This window comes from Macrosteles quadrilineatus, unplaced genomic scaffold, assembly GCF_028750875.1.
Source record: "Macrosteles quadrilineatus isolate MER2022 unplaced genomic scaffold, UCM_ALF_1.0 Scaffold_3__2_contigs__length_128488019, whole genome shotgun sequence".
Lineage (NCBI taxonomy): Eukaryota > Metazoa > Arthropoda > Insecta > Hemiptera > Cicadellidae > Macrosteles > Macrosteles quadrilineatus.
This window is the reverse complement of record NW_026542596.1, coordinates 108,812,492-108,820,706: the sequence shown is the minus strand read 5'-3', so window position 1 is coordinate 108,820,706 and position 8,215 is coordinate 108,812,492.

Here is an 8,215-nt window from a genome sequence, read left to right as displayed (position 1 = left end):
GCAACTAGCATTTCTCCTGCGCGTTGGTTGATACCATCGATATATAACTACTACTGGATTGCTGGCTGAGCTCGCTAGCCCGAGCCGAAATCAGTGGTTGCGTTCTGCACTTGAAGGCGTCGGGGAGGGGCAAGAAACCCGCACGGTGCTTGGGTTTTACAATGGTTTTACATCGCACTGACGCTGTGATAGCATTTGTTTACCCTATTTTAACTATTGATTCACGAAAAATGTTCATCGGGGGATATTTTGACTTACTTATATAGTTATAATAAAAACTGAAAGTATATAAGTTAGTAATCAATTAATTGCTATACAGTACAACGTGTATTTACACTGTTATAAAGTTGGGCGATAACATAGTATTTGTATTCCAAAAATTGCTTGGATGGTTTGGGTTATGGGTTTTATAAAATGGTTGACAAATTAAACAATAAAAATACAGCACAGTGTTATAAAAACCATTTACTGTATTTGAATACAGTTCCACACAAAGTAGCCTACATTTTACGCATGATTAAAAAGTACTAATTTTGTTAGCTTTTGACGAATACCAAATTTTGACAGTGCAATGGTTTGCTCTTTAGCATGACTGTTGCAAATTATTTAAAAAAACAAATTTCCGATTAACTTTATCAGCTTAATTTCGTGTGTGTCCTCTGCAAAGTCAACGTTAGACATATGGGTGTAGCTACTTAAATTGCATTCGTCAGCTGTCAAAAGACTAACACATTCATCACATGTTACTGTACCTAATATTTTTCTAACAATAAAATAGACATATAATATTGATACATTATTCTTGTAGTATGATCCAGTTTCCGCAGATACCACTCTTTGAAAGTCAATTGCATCGTTTTCTTCACAGTCATCAATATCGCAATTAACAATTGCCTGTATTTGAATGCATTAGGACTGTAAAATAGACAGTGAGTGCAAATTCTTTCATTTTTTCTGAATACACGGTCCTGAATTTACTGGTGTTTATCATAGAATGGGCAATTAAATCTAATGGAAATCCTGACAACTTTTCCTCTAAAACCTCTATTAACCTATCAGCATACTCCTTTTATCTATGCTATCAGGAGTTTTAAGTTTTTTCTTAAACACTACAATCATTTCACGCATGGATGAAATTTATCCTAGCATCTCTTCTGTTTAGCCGCGGTTGAAGAATTTTGACCTTCCGTCTCAGAAAAATTAAGACTTTTTTTAATTCGAAGTGGGAATAATGGAACAAACAATCTATTATACAGCACAAGAAGCAACAGTCAAAGATTATTTAGATTGCCCAAAGTAAACAAATAAAAAAACTAAATTATGGTGGAATAAATCATTATTTCATATTTCATTAATTCATACATTTCTAACCAAACTACCACGTGAAAGTGCTAACCGTCCACTAATAACTGGCAGGATGATTCATTCACAGGTGGTTTACTTTTGCTTCTTCATACATGACCTCGAATTGTAAAAAAAAGATTTATTCCACCATAATTACATTACATACAAATGAAATAAAAACTTGGAATTACGTTGCCACAGCATCCAGTTAATGTGACAACGTTCAATACAAATTAACAATATAAAGTACATTCTATAAACTTTCAGTCCAGTCCACACATGAAAAACACCTTGCCGCTCTCTGTGACGTCTTGATGACAGTTGTTAAATTAAACAGTGCTATCCGTCCACTAATAACTGGCAGGATGATTCATTCACAGGTGGTTTACTTTTGCTTCTTCATACATGACCTCGAATTGTAAAAAAAACTATTATAGATTTGGCGGGATTGCTAGTGGCGGAATAATTTTTTGGCGGGAATAGCAGCGGGCGGTGGCGAGAGTTGCTGTTTTGCCCCTACCGGGCGCCTGCAACACCGCGATACGTCCCGCCACTCACACCTGTACGCGACCGAATTTCTCTACACAGCTCTTATGGACAGCGCGCAATCCAGTAGTAGTTATATATCGATGGTTGATACATCCCTCCCATCACTTTGGCAAGTCAAATTCTGCACTACTTGTTGTAATTGGAGTAGTTTTTTTTATTGTTTTTTGTAATTTCTTGATCAGCATTGTACGTGTTATTAAATTTACGGAAAGTAGCCTAAATAAAAGAAACGTCTCATAACTCTTAAAATGGTTTTTGTGTCTCAATATTTGTATTTGTTTTGCTGAAAAAAAAAATTCTGAGTACATTCTATGGAAACATTACTTAAAACTGCCCTGTTACTAAACAACTTGATAATGTTGGGGGTGACTACCAACGCCTCTTTGCACGACGTTTCTTCTTAACAGCCTGCAACAATATATCATACCAGCTACACATCCGACTTGTACAGTATCGTTTCCATATTGGAACGGTCCAAATGCAATGAATACACAAACTATAGTTACAAACTATATAGTTTGTGTATTCATTGCCAAATGTCAGTGACATTGGGCGAGGACAGTCGGCGGCGTTCTATACGCTCGTGTAGTCAATGTTCTCGCGTTCAATACGCTGCTGATTGTCGGCTTCGTGTAGTCCTAGACATTTTTGCGCGTACTGTCGGCGGCGTTTCATACGCTCGTGTAGTCCGGCCCAAGTCAAAATAAAAAGTCTGTCAGCTTTTATAATGTACTGTACCTAAGTTATTTAGCCAATTTGTAGACAATAAGGTGTAGGCTACAAACTCTACAGAACTCTCATGCTTCCATGGGGAGCAACTAATTATTAATATTTAATTCCTGACAACAGCTGGAGTTTCAAAACAATGTTTGTTTCCCGTGTTAATCTTATGGAGAAATACGAAACTTTAAAGGGTCCCAGGGCCTCACTCTCTAATTATTTACCTAAAAAGAAAGTTTCCTGCACAACTTCACGTTACGCTCTTTCCAATGACACCAAAAACATGTCAATCGGTTCAGTAGTTTCGGAGGAATAATTGTCACAAAAATCCTGCTTGCGTATTAAATAAGTATAGATGTGACCGTGGACCCAATTTTGTACTAAACACACGCTGTTGTTTGATCTCGAGTAGCCGACCCAGTGTTAGCATCAAGAGGCCAAAAACTAGGAACGTAGTGCCAGCCACGTCCCTTTCACTTTCAGCAATTTTACAACCCTCGCCAACCCTACACATCCAAAGACAGAGAGAGAGAGGGAGAGAGACAGTAAAACAGCTGTCGAAGTCGATCGGGTCGACCTAGCCTCGGTCGTCAACTCGCTTTCTTTTTCTTCGCCTACAAGCGTTTGAATAGGGGCGCGGGAAAACTACTTGTGTGATGCGGCACGCGTAATACCGGAAAAGGCCTTCGGGTAGTTCTAGAGCGCCGCCAGAATTGGGTCGCTGGAGTCGCGTTTTAGTTGCCACTTTACTATTGAAGATTCTTAAGTGGCAAAAGAGTTTATGACGAAATATACCCCCACCGCAACAAACCTGCAGACTAAGCAAATTTCTATTTGCCTGATTGGATTTACACTAAAATGACATTTTGAAAATATCACAGTTATTCCATATTTAAATAGAATAAGTTTAACAAGTACTTAGGTTTGCTGCAACAGGGAGGGTAAAAGTGTGTGTTTTTTTTTTTGTAAAATAATAACATTTTATAAATAAATAAATGATTTTTTCCTAATTTAATGCAAATATTTTCATAAACATGAAAACTACTACAGTTTACTTATTCCCTGGTGTGAGTGAGGGTATACATTCAACTCTAGAAAATACGCTGGTCAACGAACGACAAAGAGCCGCCGATGTCTAGAGTTTCCTCGGATGGGTGGCCGACCGACCGGTGGTCATAGGGTGACGACACAAAGGGGGTGGTAGGCGGGTATCCGTGTCGGCCAGTGAGTCAGTGTTACCGGTGTTACTTCAAAGATGAATTATTGCCCTCGGGGAATCCCGAGGTAGGCGCGGCGCCGCCAGCTCGACACTTGTTTCGGTCACTGGTCTTGGTTGATTGTTTCGTTTTCGTTTTACTATCTTTTGATACTTTTACATAAACGATATAGCCATGATATATTACTAATGAAAATTCAATAAGTACATTGCACACTATAAAAAAAAACTTACATATAGGATAGTTCATAAGAATAAGAATAAGAAGAAGAATAAGAATATCTTTATTGTCATTAAATACAAACAAAAGTACAATAGACAACGTCAAAATAAATACAAACTTTCTATGGATTAGGTCAATTGTGTTGAAAGAAAATAAGTTACAGCATGAATTGAAAAGGGAAAAAACAATGAACTATATATTAGGTATTTGGTATTCTAAAAATTCTTTTACTGAAAAAAAACTTCTGTCAAGAAGCCAAACAGCCAATTTATTTTTAAATTTATTAAAGCTAAGCTCTTGAAACGATACAGGTAGCTTATTAAAGAGCTGTATTTGGAGGAATTTGTGACTATTAGTTGATTTTGATAATCTTACTATCGGAATATCTAGGTGGTTACTTGTTTTAGTATTATAACTGTGAAATTCATTACGTTTTGGGAATGATGAAAGAATTTCTTTAACAAATAGCAAATTTTGAAAAATAAATATACACGGTAGAGTCATTATTCTGTGTTTGCTAAAAAAAGGTTTGCTGGTCGTTCTGCGTGGTATTTCAAAAATTATTCTCAGTGCTTTTTTCTGCCATGAGAAAACCTTTCTGGCTCCAGCGCTATTACCCCACAGAATGTTTCCATACAGAAGATGAGAGTGGAAGAAACTATAATAAGCAGTAATGAGCATATTATCCGAGACGCAACTCTTAAGTCTTCTCAACAAAAAGCAGACTCGGGAGATCTTAGAGACAACATGCGTAGTGTGGTGTTGCCAGGTAAGCTTTGCATCCAAATGTATGCCTAAAAGTTTCACTGTTGACGGGATATTTGAACCTTCTAAGTGTTTTAGCGAAAAGCAAATCCGCTCAGTTTTATCATGATTTAAGGTAAGAGAGTTTGCATTAAACCAATTAGAAGACAAAGTAATTGCGTTGTTGACTGTGGCTTCAGACTCAGTAAAACTACAACTTGAGGAAAATAAAGTGGTATCATCGGCATATAAGTGAGTGATTGGCAAGATAGGTTACTAGGTAAGTCGTTAATCATTAAGAGAAACAGAATAGGCCCTAACACTGACCCTTGAGGGACTCCCGCTAGAATTTCCTCAAACTCAGATGAGTCCTGCCCAACAACCACTTGTTGGAATCTGCCACATAGATAAGTATTGAAGAAATTTAGCTCATTTTTTTGGACTCCATAAAATTTTAATTTATGCAAAATAATTTGGTGTGATGTACTATCGAAAGCTTTACTGAGATCCATTAAAGCTACGTTAAGATATTTTTTGTCTTCAAAAGATTTTAATACCTCAGAAATTAATTTGTCAACTGCCTGTATTGTTGAAAGACCAGGTCTGAAACCAAATTGAGCTGGGCTCAGAATTTCGTGCTTATCAAGATGACTGTAGAGTTGAGATTTCACATGATGTTCAATTATCTTTGAAAGATTGGAATTATAGAAATTGGCCTAAAATTATCAATAACTGTTCTGTCTCCCTTTTTATGAATTGGGTGTGTTTTGGAAAATTTTAGGCTATGGGGAAATGTACCTGAAAAAATAGACAAGTTTGTGAGATAGACTAATGGTTCTAAAATGAAAGGGATGATTTCCTTTACGACATTATTTGACAAACCAAATATATCTTCGGATCGGGAGGTTTTTAATAATCTTACAATTGATAGCAATGACCGGTTATCTATTGGCTGAAGGTGGAACTCTTTGGTCACCGGCTTTACTTTTTGAAGAAAGTTGACAAAGTCACTATTGCAATTGGATGAATTAACTTTTTCGGCCACTCTTCTACCGATCTTAATGAAGTGATCATTATACTCTTGGGCTGAAATTGGGGACTCGAGCTTCTGTGTTTTGTTAATGTTGGATTCAAATTTTATGAGCCGCCAAGCGGCAGCGCATTTATTTGTCGCATTACTGACAAAACTGTCGTTGTATTTGATTTTAGCCTTAATGATAGCTGACCTGTATCGTTTCTTAAAATTAAGATAAAATGCTTTCAACTTATCGTTTCTATACTTGGGTATTTTTAACAAGTCATTTAATAAAATTACAGTGTTTCTCTGTTCTTTCAGACTGCTATCAAACCACGGCTTTGAGACTCTTTGACTTCCCGGTACACATTTTTTTGTTATTCTAGGGCAATAAAAATTATACAATAAAAGGAGTTTATCCAGAAATAATTTAAACGCTAGGTTTACATCATGAGTACAAAACAATTCATCCCATTCAGTGTTGGCCAAAGAGCTTGCAAACAAATTGATCTGTTTTAGATTTCTATAGGAAATTTCATCTAACTTGCATTTTAGGGGATTTTGTATTATTAATTCAAACCAAATAATTGAGTGATCGGAAATAGTATGGGGCCAAATTCCTTAGTAGCTGATAATAGCCGAGTTCACACATGCCTCCCCTCCGGTAATTAGTAATTACAATGAGTAATTACAATTAGTTTTTTTTTTTTGGTAATGAGTTTTTTTTTGTAATGAGTTTTTTTTTTTTTTTTGGGTAATGAGTTTTTTTTTTTGTAATGAGTTTTTTTTTGTAATGAGTTTTTTGTAATGAGTTTTTTTTTTGTAATGAGTATTTACAATTAGTTTTTTTTTTTTTTTGGGTAATGAGTTTTTTTTTTTTGTAATGAGTATTTACAATTAGTTTTTTTTTTATGGGTAATGAGTATTTACAATTAGTTTTTTTTTTGTTAATGAGTATTTACAATTAGTTTTTTTGTTATAAGTATTTACAATTTGTTCTTTTGTAATGAGTAATTACAATTAGTTTTTTTTTTTTATTCGACAATGTGTAATTACTTATTAATACACATGTTGTACGTGGCAGAGGGTACTTCTCCCCCTTCCTTAATTTTTTAAGTGTAATTATTCTTTACATCGTGAGAAATCATTGTGATGTTGCTTTCCACACACACTAATCCCATGTCTAGACTTCATCAATCTGTTGACACATGAGGGAGGAACTAACTGGGGGAGGATATTCCTCCCCTTCCCTGTGTATGTGTGTGTGTGTGTGTGTGTGTGTGTGTGTGTGTGTGTGTGTGTGTGTGTGTGCGAGTGTGTGTCATAACACTGCCGCTTGGAGCGCTGGTGTAGGGGAGTAGCTACGGCGCTTCCACACTACAAGCATTCACAGACAACATGTTCTCCGACGAAGAACTCATCGCTGCCGCTGATGAAGCAGTGGCAAGACACCACGCCGAATTGGAGACCGCGGCGACTCAGCAGACGCATGGCGAGCGTAATTTATCCATCACGGATGATGAGGTTATCGCGAGTGCTGACGTCATCGAAGCGAGGATTGAATTGGAGGATAATAACGTCGAGCAGGAGGAGGGGGAAGACCAACAGTACGTCATCAATGTGCTGTCGATGGAGGAGTTGCTCCAAATACATTTGGAGGCAACAACCGAACTAAATGAAGGATGGTTAGCTCAACCTAGGGATGACGAGGAGGAGGCTAGGTTGAGTAACCTACTAACCCTTATCCCCATGGTGGAAGAAATAATCGCATCTATACAGCGGAGAGAAGACACGGAGGAGTAGATTTAAGTAGTAATTAAAGTAGAATTAAGTTTTGTAAATTAATAATAATAAAAAATATATATATATAAAAAAACAACAAAAAAAACAACAAAAAACAACAAACAAACTAATAATTAGAACTATTCCATACAGTCTTGGCATAGCTAAGACAGTGATGCAATAGTGGCAGTCACCACAAGGAGAGAAGGGGTGTCCCCATCGTTCCTTCCCACACACACATTAATCACCCTGTCTAGACATCGTTAATCTGTTGAAACAGGTGGTGAGGGAAGGACGATGGGACACCACTTCTCTCCTAGTGAGAGATTATTTCCGCATCACTGTGGATTGTGGACCAACAGTTTATTTTGTATGTTTGTTTGTTTTTGTTTGTTTTTTTTTTATTACTATTTATTTAATATATTTTTTTTATTACTATTTATTTAATATTTTATTACAAAATCTTAAACTAACTATCTATTCAACCATCTCAGAAACTCTTCATCTGTCATCTTCATTATCATGCGGTTTTCTTCACGCTCCAGCTTTCTTCTGCGCTCTAGCTCAGCACTCATATATCGAAGATTTTGCTTGATGATCTCCAGTTGCTGAGCTTCACCCT